This window comes from Globicephala melas, chromosome 14 (assembly GCF_963455315.2).
Source record: "Globicephala melas chromosome 14, mGloMel1.2, whole genome shotgun sequence".
Taxonomy (NCBI): Eukaryota; Metazoa; Chordata; class Mammalia; order Artiodactyla; family Delphinidae; genus Globicephala; species Globicephala melas.
In genome coordinates, this window is record NC_083327.1 from 40,188,068 (window position 1) to 40,210,812 (window position 22,745).

The window sequence follows — 22,745 nt, forward strand, 5'->3', positions numbered from 1 at the left end:
AGGAGTCAAAATTATCTAACAGAGGGTTTCAGAGAGAGAAAGATCAACCTAGAGGAGATTCAATGTCATAAGGCAAATGTAGTGGCAAGTATTAAAGAGTTATTACTATATAAAATACCTTCGAAGACATCAATACTCACCACCCAAATGATTCCACAATGGTATACTCAATAAGCCTGTGGGGCTTATACCCAAGACATGGACATGGGAAAAAATGACTGAATTACAAGCTTTCTACCAATGCCATGAAGCAGGTGAACTATTTGAAATGCACACCAACCATATTTATTACTGTCACTGCAGAAAGATTGATCCCAGGGACACTGAAGGCATGTCTGGACATCAGATTCACATTGCTACTGTTCTAAGCACTTCCAAAATCCAATCCAGGATACTGACTCTCTAACGTTTTCTAGAGTAAATGGCTGACCTATCGGAAATACCCCACTATCACTAAGAAAGCAGAAGAACAATGAAATACACCAAATGGTCCACACCATAATATTCCATTCCAAGTATTTGAATATCGGCCTAAAACAATTCAAATCAATTCAACCCAGTAACTATTAAATACACAGCTATCATCTGGGGATCAACAGCCCAGGCACTGTGTGCTAGGTTCTTTATAGACCTTTTGTCTTTAATCCTAACAATCTCACACAAAAGGTATTATCATCTCCATTTTACAGAAAAATAAAGCATGGCTCAGAGGGCTTAATTTGCCTATGCTTTTCACACAACTAGCAGGAGGGAAAGGCAGCATTAGAGCCCTTTTCGCTGAAAGCCAGTGACCCCTCCACTGGGCAACCTGGCCCCATACTCCCACCTGCCCCCAAAACAGCATTCGGAAAATGTCATCAACGTTTGTTTTCCTCTGCCAATACTGTGTGCAGGGCAACTGTGAAAAACCCTCAGGACTCATTTCAGACAGATAACTGGATCTCTCTAGCCCATCAGAATAATAATGCCATAGCAAACAGCAAAAACAATCTAAGTTTCTAAGGAAAGAGCTGTGCCAAGTATTTTTGTAGCCAGCCTCTTCCTTTGCCTCAATTGCTAACAAAATTAAAAACTGGGCAGAATAATAAACATGTCTTTCGTTGGTTTGGGGATCAGATAAAAAGATTCCTTTTGTAAAACCAGGATCAAGAAGTTTAAGTCTCCAAATATGCCTATATATCTTAAATATCAGACAATCCCTTGAAAAATCTCAAAAATGAAATTTCAACTGAAAGTATCTATAAATAGCACAGGATTGAGAAAAATGTTACTGGAATGAGAAAATGAGCGAGAGGCCCTTTTGCTATCTTGATAGAACAAAATTTTCTAGGGAATACAGGCAGTGTTCTAAGAATAGAAAGAACATTTTCTCCCTGAATACCCCACGACTCCCTAACATCACTACACTGTCATCTTACATACTCAGGCAGCTTTCTTTTTTCTCCCCCAAAGAAGAGGCAGGGACATATCTGCTGGAAACATCTCAACATCTCTAAGTATTAGACGAGGTACAGAATAAGAAAAAGAACTTTACTGGGAAAATGTTTTCCATAATCTTGCAAAAGAGCCATAGAGGCAACCAAGGAAAAGCTAGTAATCTATTAACAAATGCTCTCACTGACCTCCATTACCATTCCTGCAGTACAGAGGGCAGCTGCATAGCAGGAAGGAAACAAAGGAAAAGGGTCGCCATGGCCTACCCTCCCACCCACCGAACACTTACCGAGTCTCCACTATCGACTAGGCATCAGGAATACAAAAATAAATGGCATATTAGATTGGATTTCTCTGTTAAACACTCCCCACAGCACATCGCACTTCTCTGTAGCACTCACTACAGATTCACATTTCTGCCTTTTTAGAAATGTGTTAAATCTTAAGACACTTGTTTGTAGAAATGTAAAGTGGTACCGCCACTATGAAAAACTGTATGGCCGTTTCTCAAAAAAATTAAAGATAGAATTACCATAGGATCCACCGATTCCATTTCTGGGTATATATCCAAAAGAACTAGAGGCAGCGTTTTGAAAAGATATTTGCACACCCTTTGTGAGCATTACTCACAATAGGCAAGAGGTGGAAGCAACCCAATTGTCCACTGACAGATAAATGGATAAACAAAATTGTGGTATATACGTACATGGGAATATTATTCAGCTTTAAAAAGAAAGGACATCCTGTCACATGCTACAACATGGATGAATCTTGAGGACATTATGCTAAGTGAAATAAGTCACAAAAAGACAAATAGTGTATGATTCTATTTATACGAGGCACCTAGCATAGTCAAATTCATTGAAACAGAAAGTAGAATGGTGGTTGCCAAGGGCTGGGGGAAGAGGGGAATTGGTGTTTAATGAGTACAGAGTTTCAGTTTTGCAGGATGAAAATGTTCTAGAGATTCCCAACAATGTGAACATACATAGCATTACTGAACCACACTTAAAAATAGTTAAGATGGTAAATTTTCTGTTATGTGTATTTTATCACAATTTAAAATTTTTTCAATTAAAAAGAGACTTGTTTGCCCCTACATCTTTATTATTTAAGCACAGGTCCTTGCATATAGAAGATGCTTAATAAATATTTATTAGATGGATAGATGGATGGAGGAATGGATAAATGGATGGATGGACTGGACAGATGGGAATGTGAACAGAAATGTAACATATAAACCAATAATTACTATACCATGTGAACATTGAGAAATGGGCCCTGTGAATGTGAAGAAGTGGAGAGTTCTTGTTACGGTTGGTTTGACATACTATCTTTCATATACAATTACTTTGTTTTACCAACCAACACCACAAAAACATTTTTATATAGATTCAGTTCTATCTAGTTGAATAATTCCTATTTTTTCTCTTATTTCTCTTCACTACAGTATAATCTGTCCTCTGACCTACATGACATTAAAACAGAAAAATCCATTTTCTGTCACCTTTGCTTTTTCCAGCACCTCTCTTAATCCGAAAGGGTAATGTGAAATAAAGCTTACACTCAACACTGCAGAAGATGAAAGAGGGTGATAAGTTGCTTGCCCACAGGTTATTAATCAGCTGTCCTCCAGGGCATAGTGTTATGAAGCTGTGTCGTGTAATAAACAGTAGGCGAAAGGAATAATCTCCATTTTCTGACTCTGAAGTGCAGGCATGTGCTATAAAACTAAATTGACATCTGTTAGCAGGCTTGTCACATGAACGGTTTTTTCCCGCAGAATCTGGAATAAATTAGATCTTAAAACTTGGAACAGAGAGGCTGCTTTACATAATTCCTTCTAATGGTGTGCTGTGAACCCATCACACTGATTTTAAAGAGAAGTTCTTATGAGAGATGTTTCATTATCATTTTAATTGCAAAACTGTTGAATGCCACTCCATGCTAGGAAATTTGTGTTTTTTAAAAGGTCCTTATATTTTTAACTTAAAAGTGGCAAATGACATCTTCCTTTTCTAATATTTTCATGGCTGAAAAATAAATCAGCTTTTACCTCCAAGTGAAACTGCGACCACCTTTCCCCATGCACTTGGAGCCTGCTCTGTGGGCGGTTTATTATGCATGGGCACCCCAGAGGCTGGCATGGCTGAGCTCCCGAGGCAGAAACAGCCGGCCTAGGCGTGACCTCACAGATTTGTTCAGGAATCTCTCCCTCAGAGGATTCGCTAATATGATAGCAAGTTCTTGGGGCTCTTAATGTCAAAAGGCATTAAGCATTTTTTAACACACATAAAGGAACTTGCAGAGCTGCCTGACCCAGTGAATCTGAGCTGTGTAGCACTGAGCATAGCATCCCTCTATCGGCCCACCATCTCCTTTAGGAAAGAAAGTCACAAAAAAGGAAACCTTTAGAGGCACCTGGAGCTTAGAGACCCCCTCTGCTCCCTCAGGATTCATTTGGCTCTCACGCCCCAAAGTTTGTCAAAAAGGAAGATTCTCAGACAAATACACCCAGCCCTGGTACACAGCGACGAAGAAAAACAAATGCCAGCTTCCTGGAGCCTAATTTCCTCCATTTGTGAAATCTTCCTCTTTGGTAATAATACTGGACCCCTTGAAAATCTCAAAGGAGTGAGAGTCAGTCACAGTGCTCTATAAAATAAAGTTCCAATTCTGGTTCCATGAATACTCTTCATTCATCACTGTCACCAACGTGAGTTTATTTGCCTGTACAACCTTCTCAAATGGCAGAGATCCATATCACTCACCTTTTAGTAGGGAACACTGAGGCACAGAGGACACAGAGACTTTGTGAGGAGCGAGGGAGTGAGGCTACAGAAGCTGACAGCCAGGCTCGGGACTCCATTCCTGTTTAACGGGTTTTATGCACAGCAGGGGATGAGGGATTTGCAAACGGAAGGCTGAGCCACTGAAGTCCTCTCTACACAGGGAGGTTCCTCAAAGGGTGATGCTTATATCACCTGGGGCAGAGCGGGGTGGGGTTGGTTAAACATGCAGGTTCCTGTCACAAAAATAAATGGCATATTAGATTGGATTTTTATTACTGTCACTGCAGAAAGATTGATCCCAGGGACACTGAAGGCATGTCTGGACATCAGATTCACATTGCTACTGTTCTAAGCACTTCCAAAATCCAATCCAGGATACTGACTCTCTAACGTTTTCTAGAGTAAATGGCTGACCTATCGGAAATACCCCACTATCACTAAGAAAGCAGAAGAACAATGAAATACACCAAATGGTCCACACCATAATATTCCATTCCAAGTATTTGAATATTGGCCTAAAACAATTCAAATCAATTCAACCCAGTAACCCATGCCAGACTAGTTAAATCAGAATCTCTGAGGTTGGTCCTGGGCTTGACATTTGAATCAATCTCCCTAGAAGACTGGATGCTTTGACGGTGGCCTGATGCTTTGACGGTGGCCTGTTGCTGTTATTTTTGGTTTGTTTTCTGGTGTTCTGAATTCTAACACTGAAATCCGAGAAGCGCTTGGTTGTACAGGTGGGAGTGGGTCTCTGGATTCCAGGGCACTGTTCACACACAACCTTTCCGGTCATGGCTTTTGGCCATGGAAAACCAAGGGGAGGACACATCTAAGGAAACAAAAACTGTAGCTCAATGCAGAGGCACTGAACGGTTTGAAAATTATTAAGAAGAGCCAAGCCTTTTTGTTTCACAGCAAATCTCACCATTACTGATGCGTGAACAGGGTAAAAAAAGCCAAAACTCATTTCCTAAATGTTGAGTGCACAAGTGCTTGACTCATGTTCTCAAGATGGCTTGTCCTTAGGGTCCACTGCAGATTGATGGAGACAGAAAGATGTCTCTGCATTTCAAATTACAATTCAGTACCGTGAATGACTCATGACTCTTAAATTGCCACTGGCTTATTTCACAGAAACACAGCACCATCATGATTAAATAGCAATTCTGTGAGATGAAGTTGCCTTCAAATATACAGAAAGATACATACCTCTCTTTGAAAAAGGAATATAAACAAGTCTAAATAGAAGATTCCACTGGGCCCTAAAAGAATCACCTGGACTTCTACCTTTATCACAGCATATCTTGTTTTCATGCAGTTTTCTACCCAAATGTTCGTCTGAAATACCAGTGACTAAGGCCTCTGGATGCTCATGCTGCTGCTGATTAATTCCACGGTAGGGTGTAGGAAAAGGTGAAGTATTCAAACTTTGATACCCTGCACGTTTTATTTAGAAAGGTACCAGGGACAAAGTCAGGTGGACAAGCATGTATTTCCTGAGCTCCTCACTGGGTAGTCAGGATGTGACTCCATACGATAAAGAGTCTCTGGTCTTGAGGCACACGCAGTTTAGTTGGAAGCACACATCTGCGAAGCAGAGGTCCAGCTACAGGGTAAAGCCATTAGTCATCCAGGACTCAGGCATGTCTGGGCCTTGCACTGGTGTGGCAGATGACCAGGGGATATTTTTATAAAGGAGTTTTCCTCCTGAGAAAAAAAAATGTCCCAGAAAAACAGCAAGTCTAGTACACAAAGCTGGTGCAACAGGCTGGCACATGAATAGAAAAATGACCTGAAGCACAGCACAGCATCTGTGCCTTGCTCCACCTTTGGTAAGGACTCAGGCTAGAGGCAGAGGACATCAGGAGAACACAAAGTGGCCCAGTGCTGGGCCTCTGGGTGACACCACTTAAGTTCAGGTCCCAGCACTGACAATTACTATTAATATCCTCTGCTCCTATGCTTCTCAGACTGTGGTACACACCTAGCTGCTAGTCATTGTATGGTCCCCAACCAGAAACATCAGCATTGCCTGGACGCTTGCTAGAAATGCAGAGTCTCGGGCCCCACGCTGAACCTCCTAAATCAACATCTACATTTTCATTAGATTCCCCAGGTGGTTCACATACACAGCAAATATGAGAAATATTGGTAAAGAATATGATTTAGGGCAAGATAAATAAGGATTTCAAAATCTTTCACGTAAGGTATTTTTAATGTATATTGGAGAACAGCCAGGACAGTTGACTCATGAGTCCATGGATATTATTTCTGCAAATAATTCTAAGGAAGAAAGGTGAATCAATTTAAAGAAAAGTATGAAGGAAAGATGCACATCCTCCCCATTGTACCAAACACAAAGTGAAAAAGAGAATGATGAGGGAGGGGACAAAAAGATCAAAGCAGGGCTCAAAAACAAGATGAACGTCTCCATGGACCAGAACATAGTGCAGTGAGCAAGACTGAAGCCAGGACATGCTGGGTTCTCGACATAAAGCAGGTATAGCAGTGGTCCTGGGGGTGCATCTCCTGCAGAGAACAGGAACTAAAAGTGCTCCCATGAGAGAGCAGCTGGGCCACATTCACTGATTAACACCAAAGTCTGTAATGGAGTACCCTGGATCCAGAAAGGAGCTCAAAATAAACTGCTGACAACCACTGATGCGGCTATGGCTTAAAACCAGTCATTGGCCTAGGGAGGTGAGAGAGACTCACCCCTGCAGACAGCAAATAAGCCAGACCCCAGATGGTTCAGTAACTGAATATTCCCAGTATCACTGGAAGAAGCAGGAGTCCCCAAATGCTTACAAAAGACCAGACCCGAAGGCTATTATAAAATCACTAGGCAGAGAAGGGTGGAACCAAAAACGAAAGAAAAAAGCAAAACCAAACCAAAAACCTTCCACTGAAAATGAACTAACAAATGAAACTCGAAAATACACACAGAAATTAAATGATGAGAAACAGCCAACCAAAGCCAATAACTGGAACATTACTTCATTCCGAGATTAAATTAATTTTGTTGAACAGTCTGACAAAAGTTTAAAACAAGTATGTTTAGGGCACTCAGAGCAATCAGTAAGAATAATATTTACTTTCACAAAGACGGAAGTAGTGGCAATACACTTTGAAATAAAAACATGCAGAACTAAAAAAGAACGGACGGACAGGCAAAACACCAATTAAAAATCTTGGAAGTGAAAAATACAATAATTATAATTCTTAAAAATATCAACAAAGGGTATGAACTCTAGACTGGACATAGTTAAAAAGAAAATTAAAGAACTGGAAGCCAGCACGGAAGAATTCACCCAGAAGTAGGCCAGTGACTGAGATTTTAAAATATGAAAAAGCAATTGAGAGACAAGGAGGAACCTCTCAAGACTGAGAGGTTCCAAAAGACATCTAAAGGGAACACCAGAAGTAGAGAATAAAGGAAATTGGAGGAGAAGCATTGAAAATATTTTAATTTTTCAAATATTCACAAGGTGTAAAATTAAAAGATATAGAAAGTAGAGTCCCTTCCCCATCCATTCAGTTCTCCTCCCTGGAGTCAACTAGTATCACCAGTTTCTTGTATATATTTTCAGAGAGATCCTATATGTATAAAAACAAGTATGTGAATGATAAAAATCTACATACATTCTTCTGCAATTTGTCTTTGAGATATAATTTATATACAACAAAATTCATATTTTAAGTATACAGGTTGATGAGTTTTGACATACGTATACACCCATGTAACCACCAACACCCCAGAACATTCCCTTGTGACCGTTTCAGTAAATCTCCTCCATTCCACCACCACATGCTTCAGGCAACCACTGGTCTGATTTCTATCACTATAGGATAGTTTTTCTTCTTCACTGAAGAGAATCATACAACATGTAATCTTTTGTGTCTCACTTCCCTCATTCAATATGAGGTCTGTGAGATTTGTTCATGTTGATGTATCACTATACTTGTTCCTTTTTACCGCTGAGTGCTATTCCATCATAGATGGATGGAATGGTGTATGGTATATTGTATATGGTATATTCAAACCATAACTTCCTTAACCATTCACCTATTGATGGACAATGGGGTTGTTTCCAGTTGGGGTGATAATGAATAAAGCTGTTATGAACATTCAAGTACAAGTCTTTGTGTGGACATATGTTTTCAACATTCTTGGGTAAATACCTAGAAGTGGGTTTGCAAGGTCAATTGGTAAATGTAAGAACGTAGTAAGAAATTGCCAAACTCGTTTCCAAAGAAGTTGCCTTCCCACCAGAAATGTTTGACGGTTCCAGTTACTTCACATCCTTATCATCACTTAGTATCATCAATCTTTTTAATTTTAGCCATCTTGGTGTTTGTGAAGTGGTATTGCATTGTGGCCTTAATTTTCATTTCCCTATTGATTAACAAAATCGAGTATCTTTTCATGTGTGCTTTGCCATCTGTAATATCTTCTTTGGTGAAATGTTTGTTCAAATCTTTTGCCTATTTTTTAGTTGAGTTGTTTCATTTTTGGTTGTACAGCTCTTCATGTATTCTGAATACAAGTCAAATAATCTGCTTAAACACTTCCACAATGGTAAACATGTAGATTATTTCCTGTCCTTTGCTATTACAAACAATGAGGCAAATAATAATAACCTTGTTCATATATCAGTTCACATATATGGGAGTATGACTGTACGGCAAATTCACAGAAGTAGAATTGATGGATCAAAAGGTACTTACATCTGCAGTGTAACAGATATTGCCAAATGGCCTGGCATAAAGACTGTACCAATTTATGTTCACGCCACTCTTTATCTTTGATAATCTGATTCCTGAGAATACTGTATCTAAGAGTAGTTTCATTTCCATTTCTCATACTATGAGCAAGTTTAAATACTTTTTCATGAGCCATTTGTATTTCCTTTTATGTGAACTACTTTTTCAGTCTTTATCAAATTTTCTGTTAAGTTGCTAACCTTTTACTTATTGATTTGTTAAAGCTCTTACATACCAGTGAAATTAGCTCTCTGCTTATGAAATGAGTTGTAAATACTTTTCAGTTTTTTATTTGCCTTTTAATTTTGCTTTTGGTATTTTTACTGTGTAGAAATTTTATATTTATAGGTAATCAAATTAATCATTCCTTCTTTTATGACATCCTTACTCCAGGATTTTTTACATAATTTTTTAAATTTAATTTTATTTATTTTTTATACAGCAGGTTCTTATTAGTTATCTATTTTATACATATTAGTGTATATATGTAAATCCCAATCTCCCAATTCATCCCACCACTACCACCATTCCCCCCTTGGTGTCCATACATTTGTTCTCTATATCTGTGTCTCTTTTTCTGCCTTGCAAACTGGTTCATCTGTACCATTTTTCTAGATTCCACATATATGTGTTAATATACAATATTTGTTTTTCTCTTTCTGACTTACTTAATTCTGTATGACAGTCTCTGGGTCCATCCACGTCTCTACAAATGATCCAATTTCATTCCTTTTTACGGCTGAGTAATATTCCATTGTATATATGCACCACATCTTCTTTATCCATTCATCTGTCGGTGGGCATTTAGGTTGCTTCCATGACCTGGCTATTGTAAATAGTGCTGCAATGAACATTGGGTTGCCTGTGTCTTTTGGAATTATGGTTTTCTCTGGGTATATGCCCAGGAGTGGGATTGCTGGGTCATATGGTAATTTTATTTTTAATTTTTTAGGGAACCTCCATACTGTTCTTCATAGTGGCTGTATCAATTTACATTCCCACCAATAGTACAAGAGGGTTCCCTTTTCTCCACACCCTCTCCAGCATTTGTTGTTTGTAGATTTTCTGATGATGCCCACTCTAACCGGTGTGAGATGATACCTCATTGTGCTTTTGATTTGCACTTCTCTAATATTAGTGATGTTGAGCAGCTTTTCATGTGCTTCTTGGCCATCTGTATGTCTTCTTTGGAGAAATGTCTATTTAGATCTCTGCCCATTGTTTGACTGGGTTGTTTGTTTTCTTAATATTGAGCTGCATGAGCTGTTTATATATTTTGTAGATTAATCCTTTGTCCGTTGATTTGTTTGCAAATATTTTCTCCCATTCTGAGGGTTGTCTTTTGGTCTTGTTTATAGTTTCCTTTGCTGTGCAAAAGGTTTTACGTATCATTAGGTCCCATTTGTTTATTTTTGTTTTTATTTCCACTACTCTAGGAGGTGGGTCAAAAACGATCTTGCTGTGATTTATGTCAAAGAGTGTTCTTCCTATGTTTCCCTCTAAGAGTTATATAGTGTCCAGTCTTACATTTAGGTCTTTAATACATTTTGAGTTTATTTTTGTGTATGGTGTTAGGGATCATTCTAATTTCATTCTTTTACATGTAGCTGTCCAGTTTTCCCAGCACCACTTATTGAAGAGGCTGTCTTTTCTCCATTGTATATCCTTGCCTCCTTTGTCATAGACTAGTTGACCATAGGTGCGTGGGTTTATCTCTGGGCTTTCTATCCTGTTCCATTGATCTATATTTCTGTTTTTGTGTCAGTACTATATTGTCTTGATTACTGTAGCTTTGAGTATAATCTGAAGTCAGGGAGTCTGATTCCTCCAGCTTCATTTTTTTCCGTCAAGATTGCTTTGACTATTCAGGGTCATTTGTGTCTCCATACAAATTTTAAGATTTTTTGTTCTAGTTCTGTAAAAAATGCCACTGGTAATTTGATAGGGATTGCATTGAAACTGTAGATTGCTTTGGGTAGTATAGTCACTTTCACAATATTGATTCTTCCAATCCAAGAACATGATATATCTCTCCATCTGTTTGTGTCATCTTTGATTTCTTTCATCAGTGTCTTATAGTTTTCTGAGTACAGGTCTTTTACCTCCTTAGGTAGGTTTATTCCCAGATATTTTATTCTTTTTGTTACAATGGTGAATGGGATTGTTCCTTAATTACTCTTTTTGATATTTTGTTGTTAGTGTATAGGAATGCAACAGATTTCTGTGCATTAATTTTGTATCCTGTAACATTACCAAATTCATTGATTAGCTCTAGTAGTTTTCTGGTAGCATCTTTACGATTATCTATATATAGTATCATGTCATCTGCAAACAGTGACAGTTTTGACTTCTTCTTTTCCAATTTGTGTTCCTTTTATTACTTTTTCTTCTCTGTTGCCATGACTAGGCCTTCCAAAACTATGTTGAATAATAGTGGCGAGGTTGGACATCCTTGTCTTGTTCCTGATCTTAGAGGAAATGATTTCAGATTTTCACCAATGAGAATGATGTTTGCTGTCGGTGTGTCATACATGGCCTTTATTATGTTGAGGTAGGTTCCCACTATGCCTACTTTCTGGAGAGTTTTCATCATCAATCGGTGTTGAATGTTGTCAAAAGCTTTTTCTGCATCTATTGAGATGATCATATGGTTATTCTTCAATTTGTTAACATGGTGTATCATATTGATTGATTTGCATATACTGAAGAATCCTTGCATCCCTGGGATAAATCCCACTTGATCATGGTGTAAGATCCTTTTAACGTGTTGTAGGATTCTGTTTGCTAGTATTCTGTTGAGGATTTTAGCATCTATATTCATCAGTGATGTTGGTCTGTAATTTTCTTTTTTTGTAGTATCTTTGTCTGGTTTTGGTATCAAGTTGATGGTGGCCTCATAGAATGAGTTTGGGAGTGTTCCTTCCTCTGCAATTTTTTGGAAGAGTCTGAGAAGGATAGGTGTTAGCTCTTCTCTAAATGTTTGACTGAATTCACGTGTGAAGCCATCTGGTCCTGGACTTTGGTTTGTTGGAAGATTTTTAATCACAGTTTCAAGTTCATTACTTGTGATTACTCTATTCATATTTTCTATTTCTTCCTGGTTCAGTCTTGGAAGCTTGTGCTTTTCTAAGGATTTGTCCATTTTTTCCAGGTTGTCCATTTAATTGGCATAGAGTTGCTTATAGTTGTCTCTTAGGATGCTTTGTATTTCTGCGGTGTCCACTGTAATTTCTCCTTTTTCATTTCTAATTTTATTGATTTCAGTCCTCTCCCTCTTTTTCTTGATGAGTCTGGCTAAAGTTTTATCAATTTTGTTTATCTTCTCAACGAACCAGCTTTTAGTTTTATTGATCTTTACTATTGTTTTCTTTGTTCCTTTTTCATTTATTTATGCTCTGATCTTGTTTTTTAAATTTATTTATTTATTTATTTTTGGCTGCATTGGGTCTTTGTTGCTGCGCGCGAGCTTTCTCTAGTTGTGGCTAGTGGGGGTTACTCTTCGTTGCAGTGCGCAGGCTTCCCATTGCAGTGGCTTCTCTTGTTGCAGAGCATGGGCTCTAGGCATGCAGGCTTCAGTAGCTGTAGCACACGGGCTCAGTAGTTGTGGCTCACGGGCTCTAGAGCGCAGGCTCAGTAGTTGTGGCACACATGCTTAGTTGCTCTGCATCACATGGGATCTTCCCAGACCAGGGCTTGAACCTGTGTCCTCTGCATTGGCAGGTGGATTCTTAACCACTGTGCCACCAGGGAAGACCCTCTGCTCTATCTTTATGATTTCTCTCCTTCTACTAACTTTTGGCTTTGTTTGTTCTTCTTTCTCTAGTTCCTTTGGGTGTAAGGTTAGATTGTTTGAGATTTTTCTTGTTTCTTGAAGTAGGATTGTATTGCTATAAACTTCCCTCTAACACTGCTTTTGCTGCATCCCATAAGTTTTGGATTGTCACGTTTTTGTTGTCATTTGTCTCTAGGTATTTTTTTATTTCCTCTTTGATTTCTTCAGTGATCTCTTGGTTATTTACTAACGTATTGTTTAGCCTGCATGTGTTTGTGTTTTTTATGTTTTTTCCCTATAATTTATTTCTAATCTCATAGCGTTGTGGTCAGAAAAGATGCTTCATATGATTTCAATTTTCTTAAATGTACCAAGTCTTGATCTGTGACCCAAGATGTGATCTATCCTGCAGAATGTTCCATGCGCACTTGAGAAGAAAGGGTAATCTGCTGTTTTTGGATGGAATGTCCTATAAATATCAATTAATCTGGTCTATTGTGTCATTTAAAGCTTGTGTTTCCTTATTAATTTTCTGTTTGGATGATCTGTCCATTGGTGTAAGTGAGGTGTTAAAGTCCCCCACTATTATTGTGTTTCTGTTGATTTCCTCTTTTATAGCTGTTAGCATTTGCCTTATGTATTGAGGTGCTCCTATGATGGGTGCATATATATTTATAATTGTTATATCTTCTTCTTGGGTTGATCATTATGTAGTGTCCTTCCTTGTCTCTTGTAACATTCTTTATTTTAAAGTCTATTTTATCTGACATGAGTATTGCCACTCCAGCTTTCTTTTGATCTCCATTTGCATGGAATATCTTTTTCCATCCCCTCACTTTCAGTCTGTATGTGTCCCTAGATCTGAAGTGGGTCTCTTGTAGACAGCATATATATGGATCTTGTTTTTGTACCCATTCAGCGAGCCTGTGTCATTTGGTTGGAGCATTTAATCCATTCACATTTAAGGTAATTATCGATATGTATGTTCCTATTACCATTTACTTAATCGTTTTGAGTTTGTTTTTGTAGGTCCTTTTCTTCTCTTGTGTCTCCTCCCACGTAGAGAAGTTCCTTTAGCATTTCTTGTAGAGATGTTTTTGTGGTGCTGAATTCTCTTAGCTTTTGCTTGTCTCTAAAGCTTTTGATTTCTCTGTCGAATCTGAATGAGGTCCTTGCCTGGTAGCGTAATCTTGATTGTAGGTTCTTCCCTTTCATCACTTTATTTTTACTTTTATTTTTTTGCAGTATGAGGGCCTCTCACTGTTGTGGCCTCTCCCGTTGCGGAGTACAGGCTCTGGACGCGCAGACCCAGCGGCCATGGCTCACGGGCCCAGCTGCTCCGCGGCATGTGGGATCTTCCCGGACCGAGGCACGAACCCGTGTCCCCTGCATCGGCAGGCGGACTCTCAACCACTGCACCAGGGAAGCCCCCTTTCATCACTTTAAATATATCGTGCCACTCCCTTCTGACTTGCAGAGTTTCTGCTGAGAAATCAGCTGTTAACCTTATGGGAGTTCCCTGGTATTTTATTTGTCATTTTTCCCTTGTTACTTTTAATAATTTTTCTTTGTCTTTGATTTTTGTCAATTTGATTACTATGTGTCTCGGCATGTTTCTCTTTGGGTTTATCCTGCCTTGGACTCTCTGTGCTTCCCGGACTTGGGTGGCTATTTCCTTTCCCATGTTAGGGAAGTTTTCGACTGTAATCTCTGCAAATATTTTCTCGGATCCTTTCTCTCTCTCTTCTCCTTCTGGGACCCCTATAACGAGAATGTTGGTGCATTTAATGTTGTCCCAGAGGTCTCTTAGGCTGTCTTCATTTCTTTTCATTCCTTTTTCTTTATTCTATTCTCCAGCTGTGAATTCCACCATTCTGTCTTCCAGGTCACTTACCTGTTCTTCTGCCTCAGTTATTCTGCTACTGATTCCTTCTAGTGTATTTTTCACTTCAGTTATTGTATTGTTCATCTGTTTGTTTGTTCTTTAATTCTTCTAGGTGTTTGTTCCTTAATTCTTCTAGGTATTTGTTAAACATTTCCTGCATCTGCTCGATCTTTGCCTCCATTCTTTTTTCCAAGGTCCTGGATCATCTTCACTATCATTATTCTGAATTGTTTTTTGGAAGGTTGCCTATCTCCACTTCATTTAGTTGTTTTTCTGGGGTTTTATCTTGTTCCTCCCTCTGGTACATAGTCCTCTGCCTTTACATTTTGTCTGTCTTTCTGTGAATGTGATTTTTGCTCCACAGGCTGCAGGACTGTAGTTTTTCTTGCTTCTGCTGTCTGCCCTCTGATGGATGAGGCTATCAAAGAGGCTTGTGCAAGCTTCCTGATGGGAGGGACTGGTGGTGGGTAGAGCTGGGTGTTGCTCTGCTGGGCAGAGCTCAGTAAAACTTTAATCCGCTTGTCTGTTGATGGGTGGGGCTGGGTTCCCTCCCTGTTGGTTGTTTGGCCTGAGGCAAACCAGCACTGGAGCCTACAGGCCCTTTGGTGGGGCTAATGGTAGACTCTGGGAGGGCTCACACCAAGGAGTACTTCCCAGAACTTCTGCTGCCAGTGTCCTTGTTCCCACAGTGAGCCACAGCCACCCCCCCACACCTCTGCAGGAGACCCTCCAACACCTGCAGGTTGGTCCGGTTCAGTGTCCTATGGGGTCACTGCTCCTTCCCCGTGGGTCCTGATGCGCACACTACTTTGTGTGTGCCCTCCAAGAGTGGACTCCGTTTCCCCCAGACCTGTCAAGGTCCTGCAATCAAATCGTGCTAGCCTTCAAAGTCTGATTCTCTGGGAATTCCTCCTCCCCTTGCCAGACCCCCAGGTTGGGAAGCCTGATATGGGGCTCAGAACCTTCACACCAGTGGGTGGACTTCTGTGGTATAATTGTTCTCCAGTTTGTGAGTCACCCACCCAGCAGTTATGGGATTTGATTTTATTGTGATTGCACCCCTCCTACCATCTCATTGCGGCTTCTCCTCTGCCTTTGGATGTAGGGTATCTTTTTTGGTGAGTTCCAGTGTTTTCCTGTCGATGACTGTTCAGCAATTAGTTGTGATTCCAGCGCTCTCGCAAGAAGGAGTGAGTGCACATCCTTCTACTCTGTCATCTTGAACCAGTCACCCCCTACACAATTTTTAAAGTTACTTTCCATTTACAATTATTACAAAATATTGGTTATATTCCCCACATTGTACAATACATCCTTGAGCCTATCTTACTCCCAGTAGTTGTACCTCCTACTCCCCTACCCTTATATCACCCCTCCCACCCACTGGTAATCACTAGTTTGTTCTCTGTATCTCTGAGTCTGTTTCATTTTTGCTATATTCTAGTTTGTTGTATTTTTTATTTTCCACATATAAGTGATATCATACAGTATTTGTCTTTCTCAGTCTGATTTATTTCACTTAGCAAAATGCCCTCCAAGGTCAGCCATGTTGCTGCAAATGGCAAAATTTCATTCGTTCTTATGGCTAAGTAGTATTCCAGTGTGTGTGTGTGTGTGTGTGTGTGTGTGTGTGTGTAAATATATATAACATATCTTCTTTATCCATTCATCTGTTGATGAACACTTAGACTGCTTCCTTATCTTGGCAATTGTAAATAATGCTGCTATGAACAATGGGGTGCATGTATCTTTTTGAATTAGTGGGGTTTTTTTCCGAATATAACCAGGAGTGGAATTCCTTCCAAATTGGAAAGGAAGAAGTAAAACTGTCACTGTTTGCAGGTTACATGATACTATATGTAGAAAATCCTAAAGATGCCACCAGAAAACTATTAAAGTTCATCAGTGAATTCAGTAAAGCTGCAGGACATAAAATTAATATACAAAAATCAGTTGCATTTCTATACACTAACACTGACGTATCAGAAAGAGAAATTAAGGAAACAATACCATTGTAGCAAAAAGAATAAAATACCTAAGAATAAAACTACCTAAAGAGGCAAAAGACCTGTACTCCAAAAACTATAAGACACAAACAGATGGAAAAATATGCTGTGTTCTTGGATTGGAAGAATCAATATTGTTAAAATGGCCATACTACCCAAGGCAGTCTACAGATTCAATGCAATTCCTATCAAAATACCAAAGGCATTTTTCACAGAAATAAAACATAAAATTTTTAAATATATATGGAGACACAAAACCCCAAATAGCCAAAACAATCTTGAGAAAGAACAGAGCTGGAAGAATCACACTCCCCAACTTCAGACTATACTACAAAGTTACTGTAATCAAAACAGTATGATACTGGCACAAAAACAGACACGTAGATCAATAGAACAAGATAGAGAGCCCAGAAATAAAGCCACACACTTATGGTCAATTAATCTGTGACAAAGGAGGCAAGAATATACAAAGGAGTAAAGACAGCTCTTTCTAGCCAGCACCGAGTGATTGGCATCTCTCGGGACAACTGGCACAAGCGCCACAAGACTGGGGGCAAGAGAAAGCCCTACCACAAGAAGCAGAAGTATGTGCTGGGACACCCCACTGACACCAAGGTTGACCCCCCACTGCATACACACAGTCCGTGGGTGGGGAGGCAACAGGAAGTACCAGGCCTTGAGGCTGGATGTAGGGAACTTCTTCTGGGGCTCGGAATGTTGTACGTGCAAGACAAGGATAACTGATGTTGTCTACAATGCATCCAACCACGAACTGTTCTGTACCAAGACCCTGGTGAAGAACTGCATCATGCTCATTGACAGCACACCATACGGACAGTGGCACAAGTCCCACTATGCACTGCCCCTGGGCTGCAAGAAGGGGGCCAAGATGACTCCTGAGGAGGAAGAGATATTAAACAAAAAACAATCAAAAAAATTCAGAAGAAATATGATGGAAAGAAAAAGGATGCCAAAATCAGCAGTCTTCTAGAGGAGCAGTTCCAGCAGGGCAAGGTTCTTGCATGCATCGCTTCAAGACCAGGCCAGTGTGGCCGAGTAGACGGCTATGTGCTAGAGGGAAAGGAGCTGGAATTCTATCTGAGGAAAATCAAGGCCTGGAAAATCAAATAAATCCTCCTCCCTCCTATCTTAGCTTGTGTAATGAATGTGTTTATTGTTCTGAAAAAAAAAAAAAGATTCTACCAGCAATTTTACTGGGATCATGTTAAATGAATAAATTAACATAAGAAAGATTAAATCATTATGATGATGAGTCCTTCTACCCAAGAACATGTTATGCTTTTGAATTTGTTCAAGTGTTATTTTAAATTCTTAAATAAAGTTTCCTTCTTATAGATCTTGCACATGTCTTAAGTTTATTTTTATCTTTTTTTTGTTGCTTTTGTAAATGGTGTCTTCTCTGCCTTTATATATTCTGGTTATTCATGAAAGTGTATGTTTTTAATTTTTGTACACTGCACTCAAACAGTTCCTTAAATTCTCTTATTGTTTGATAGTTTTTCATTAGATTCTCTTGAGTTTTCCAGTATGCAATCATATTATCTACCAATAATGAGTGCTCCAATAATAATAATACATATGCATATAATAATAACAATTTTTACCTCCTTCTTCCTAAATTTTACCCCTAAGATTCTTTCTCTTTTCTAATTGTGTTAACTATTATCTTAGGAACTGTGTTAAATAACCGTGACTATACACTGTACAATTTTGTTTATATAACAGTCTTGAAATGACAAAATTATAGAAATGGAAAACAGGTAAGTGGTTATCAGGGGCTAGGGAAAGAGGTGGAGAAAAGGAAGGTAGGTGTGGCTATAAAAAGGTAACATGGGGGCTTCCCTGGTGGCGCAGTGGTTGGGAGTCCGCCTGCCTATGCAGGGGACATGGGTTCGTGCCCCGGTCCGGGAAGATCCCACATGCCACGGAGCGGCTGGGCCTGTGAGCCATGGCCGCTGAGCCTGTGCATCCGGAGCCTGTGCTGCATAACGGGAGAGGCCATAACAGTGAGAGGCCCGAGAACCGCAGAAAAAAAAAAAAGTTAACATGATCCCAACAGTACTAGAAATGGTCTGTATCTGAACTGTATCATTGTCAATATACTGGCTGTGATATCATACTATAGGTTTGCCATTGGGAAAAGGGACATGGAATCTCTGTATTATTTCTTACAACTGCATGCAAATCTATAATTATCTCAAAATAAGATTTTTTTTAAAAGAGCTCTAATCCAGTTTTTTTTAATGATAATGACAGGTATCCTTATTTTTCCCCGACTTTAATAAGGATATTTTCATTGTTTCAACGTTAATCGTGATGCCAACTGATATAACAAAGATGCAATTAATCCAAATATATCAGCAATCACGATAAATACAAATGGATTAAATTCACATACATAGATGTATTATAGAAGTATCCATCCATTCCTTTCCATTGAGTTTTTTAAAAATCTGCAGAGACAACAGTCAAATGCAAATGTAATATTTGTACAAATGAGAGAGGGCAAGTGTGGCAAAATATTAACAATTGATGAATTTCAGTGATGAATATATGAGAGTTCATTGTATTATTCTTATTCTTCCAACGTTTATGTTTACATCTTTTCAAAAGAAAATATAAAAATTTTAAAGAGGTAAACTAAAACTCCAGATAATAGCAATGCGGGGCTCATATTCAATGGGTAGTTAAGTTGCTAGGATCCTTGTTGTGTTTAGGAGGAATATAGAAATACTGACTAATTTGATACGTTGTTTTAAAATTTTATAGTTAATAATATACATTTAAAATTTAAGGGTAACCAAGACGAATTTTAAAAAAATAGCCCAATTTAAAAGAATTGAAATTTGTCCAATATGCCAGTAATCACAATAAAGGTAAGTGAATTAAACACACCTGTTTAAAGACAGACTCTCAGATTGGATTTAAAAATACAGTCCAGGCCTATACTTAATATGTCACTCTTACAGGCTACACATAAACTGAAACTATATCCAAAAAATATAAAAATAAAGGACTCTAGAATATCATTTAATATAAAACGTATTTCCCCCCCGCTAAAAAAAAAAGCTGGTATGGCAGAGCTAACAGCAGACAAAACAGAATTTAAGGCAAAGAAGATTTCTAGAAATAAAAAGTGACATAACTTATACACATGGTCCGATGTTCTTCCTGAAAGAATCTTATCATTTTCCATTTCCAGCAGCAAAGTGTGAACAGTATTCCCAACAAGCATTTCAATGTAGGGCAGTATCAACATGTTGTTTATATTTGCAAACTCGATAAGTGAGAAGAAAAAGGAATCTTTTTGTAGTTTAATTTCAAAGCTCATATTCTCTTAAACACAGCACCAAGCATACAACAGATGTTTTGCAATTAATAGCGGGCTGGCTGCCCAGGAAAGCAGAAACTGGCATTCCTTTCAGAGTCCAAGCGGGCACTCAGCCTCGGGGGCAACGTCCTGGGCGAGGGAGGACCTGCCCCCCCAGGGCTGAACAAGCAAGAAGTCAGCTGCACCTGCATCACCTGACCAGCTGCCCCAACCCCCATGGTCTACATCTGCTCTGAATTAACTCTCAGCAGCTTATTTCACTTCTATACAGCACAGGATTTACTTTCTATACAATCACCACAAAGCTGTTCAGTGCCCTGAGGAGGCAAACAAGAACAGTTCTTCTATGACCAAGTCTGAACGACCAATTCCCTTCAATTTCACACAAAACTTTCATTAAAAACTCTTGACTAGAATTAGGTGCAGTTAGCAATTTCCAAAGAAATTGCCAATATATTTTCCCTGGAAACAAAGAGAAAAAAGAAAACATTTCTATAAAATTTAGTAAAAACTTACTGAAATTGTTAATAAAAATTCTTTGAATTTACAATCAAATGACAAATTGACGCCAGGCACTCTGCTGAAGGCTTTCACACTGTGTTCTCTGACCCAATTCTCAGAAACAATCCATTTAGGTGGTATCATAATATCCCCATTTTACTGACAGTCAAACTGAGCGTCAGAAAGGTTAAATGACTTGCCCAATGCCAAAAACCAACAAGAGCACCCATGCCTCAAACCTAGAGTAATGAGCTCACAGAGGTAAGCTCTAATGCAGTCAGTCCTGTTATTCATATTATCTCCAGCATGGTTATGACTGAAAATAATAATTCTCATTAACCAGCCTGGATCATTTAGGATACTCTGTGTAATAAAGTCTTCAGAAGAAAGCAACCATTATGATTAATATGAGCAGAAATCTCAGATTCGATATTTCTAGTCATGTTCTGGAAAAATTCTTATGCATAGTTACAGCAACAAGCACTTCAGCCAAGAGAAGACAGTTAATCATTCCAAATAATGCTGGACCCAGGTGATATTATTCCCTGACAGACTGGGCTTCTCGTGCACACACTTTTGCTGATACAGCTGCTCTCACTTGATGCTCTAGAAAGGTTTTCTGATTTACGGCTTGAAGTTGAAATTACCCAAGAGTTTTAAAAGCAGTAAGAAAGCCACATGCATTTTACTGTCACCATCTCAAAATTCTGCCTTTCATTTTTGCCTACATTTTTTTCCTGAGTTGCTGGAATGTACATATGGCTAAAGAGAAGAAGAAAAATAACTCCTTAAAATGGAAAACATCGCAAAACTATATGTGATATTTTAAAGTCATGAAGTGAAAACAAAACAACAAAACCCCTTTGGTCTCTATGGTCACTTGCAGGAAAAATAAGTGAAGGAGGCAAGGCAAACACACTGACATTTTTTAGTGTGTTTTTCCCATTTGTTTTCCCTGCCAGAACGCTACATCGTATTTACCAGGGTCTGTACACATGCAGAGAAATGAAAACAGACCTTGCCTGCTGCAGGCCAGAAATGAGGTTTCCTTTTATCTGGCACCACGTAGCTTCTAGCTAGAAGCATGTTCCTAATGGAAGCAATCACTCACCAATGGCTTTAGATTTTGTTGTTTTTGTTTTAAAGGATTCACCCAAAAAATCTCTATGAAAGAATACCAGTATCTTTTCGATTTTCAGCAAGGGACTCTTTTTTAAGCGACAAATACATACTTGGCAATTCTGAGCCAGATCACTTTCACTATTTATGGGGTTCTTTCCTCCATTTTTTTTTTATTATGGTAAAAATCACGCAACATAAAATTACCATCTTAATCATTTTTAAGTGTCATTATTAGTGTTTTCAATAAAATAATAGCCCTAAGAATATAAAAAATCCTTTAAAACATTTATCCCTTTTAAGTATCACTGTAAATATTTCTGCTGTCTCAGGAGCAGTGTTGTAAAAGGCATCACGCTTCAGCTACAGCATAAAGGTTCGCCCACTGCAGCTCCCATGGAGTTAATTAAACAAGCACAATTCAGGTGCCTACCTGGTTATCTGAAAATACGTTTTTCATATGAAATGTGGCACAGATAAATTATATCCACAGATCATTTTTTCAAAGTCAATTTTATCCTCACATTTTCCAAATCTTTGGCTAAAATATTATCCAATAAAAGCAAAATGGCTTTGTGTTTTTCACCTCTTTTCTCTACTCAGTCTTTCTTTGAAGAATGGGGGTGGAGGGCCAGGATGTAAAGAGCATTAAGGGGGAGCAGCAAGACTCCTAAATGAACACAAGGAATCAGTAGTTAGCTCTTTGAATAACCTAGAGTTGACATGCTAAAAGGGTCAAGCCTGTAATTTTCAGCTACAAAAAACATGTCTATGAAGGTAACATGCATCAAAAACAAAACAATATTCTGAAAAAAATGCTCTCACTTCTTTGGGTTCTGTTCAAAGATTTTACGCAAAAACCCCTATACGTGTTTCATTAAGGCTCCTAACTATTAAATGCTAGTTACTCTGAATGGCAAGTCAAAATACAAATCAAAATAAATACAAAATTCAAAACACATGTTAAAAGAACACCAAATTCTTTGAAGTTGTTCTTGAAGAAGTTCCTGTTGTCCAATTAAAGGAAGTTTTTGTTTTCTGTTTTTGGATTTTTTTTTTAAAAGGAAGAAGAGGAGGAGGAAGGGGAGGAGGGGGAGGGGGAGGAAAAAGAACAGTG

General features: G+C 38.7%; 1 protein-coding gene and 1 pseudogene across 2 annotated transcripts in view; one reads left to right on the top strand and one right to left on the bottom strand.

Annotated features, from left to right (window-relative positions):
* Positions 1–22,745, bottom strand: part of METTL24 (methyltransferase like 24) — a 107,879-nt gene that overhangs the window by 36,261 nt on the left and 48,873 nt on the right. The window lies entirely within an intron of this gene.
* On the top strand, positions 15,793–17,787 carry LOC115866872 (small ribosomal subunit protein eS8 pseudogene; annotated as a pseudogene).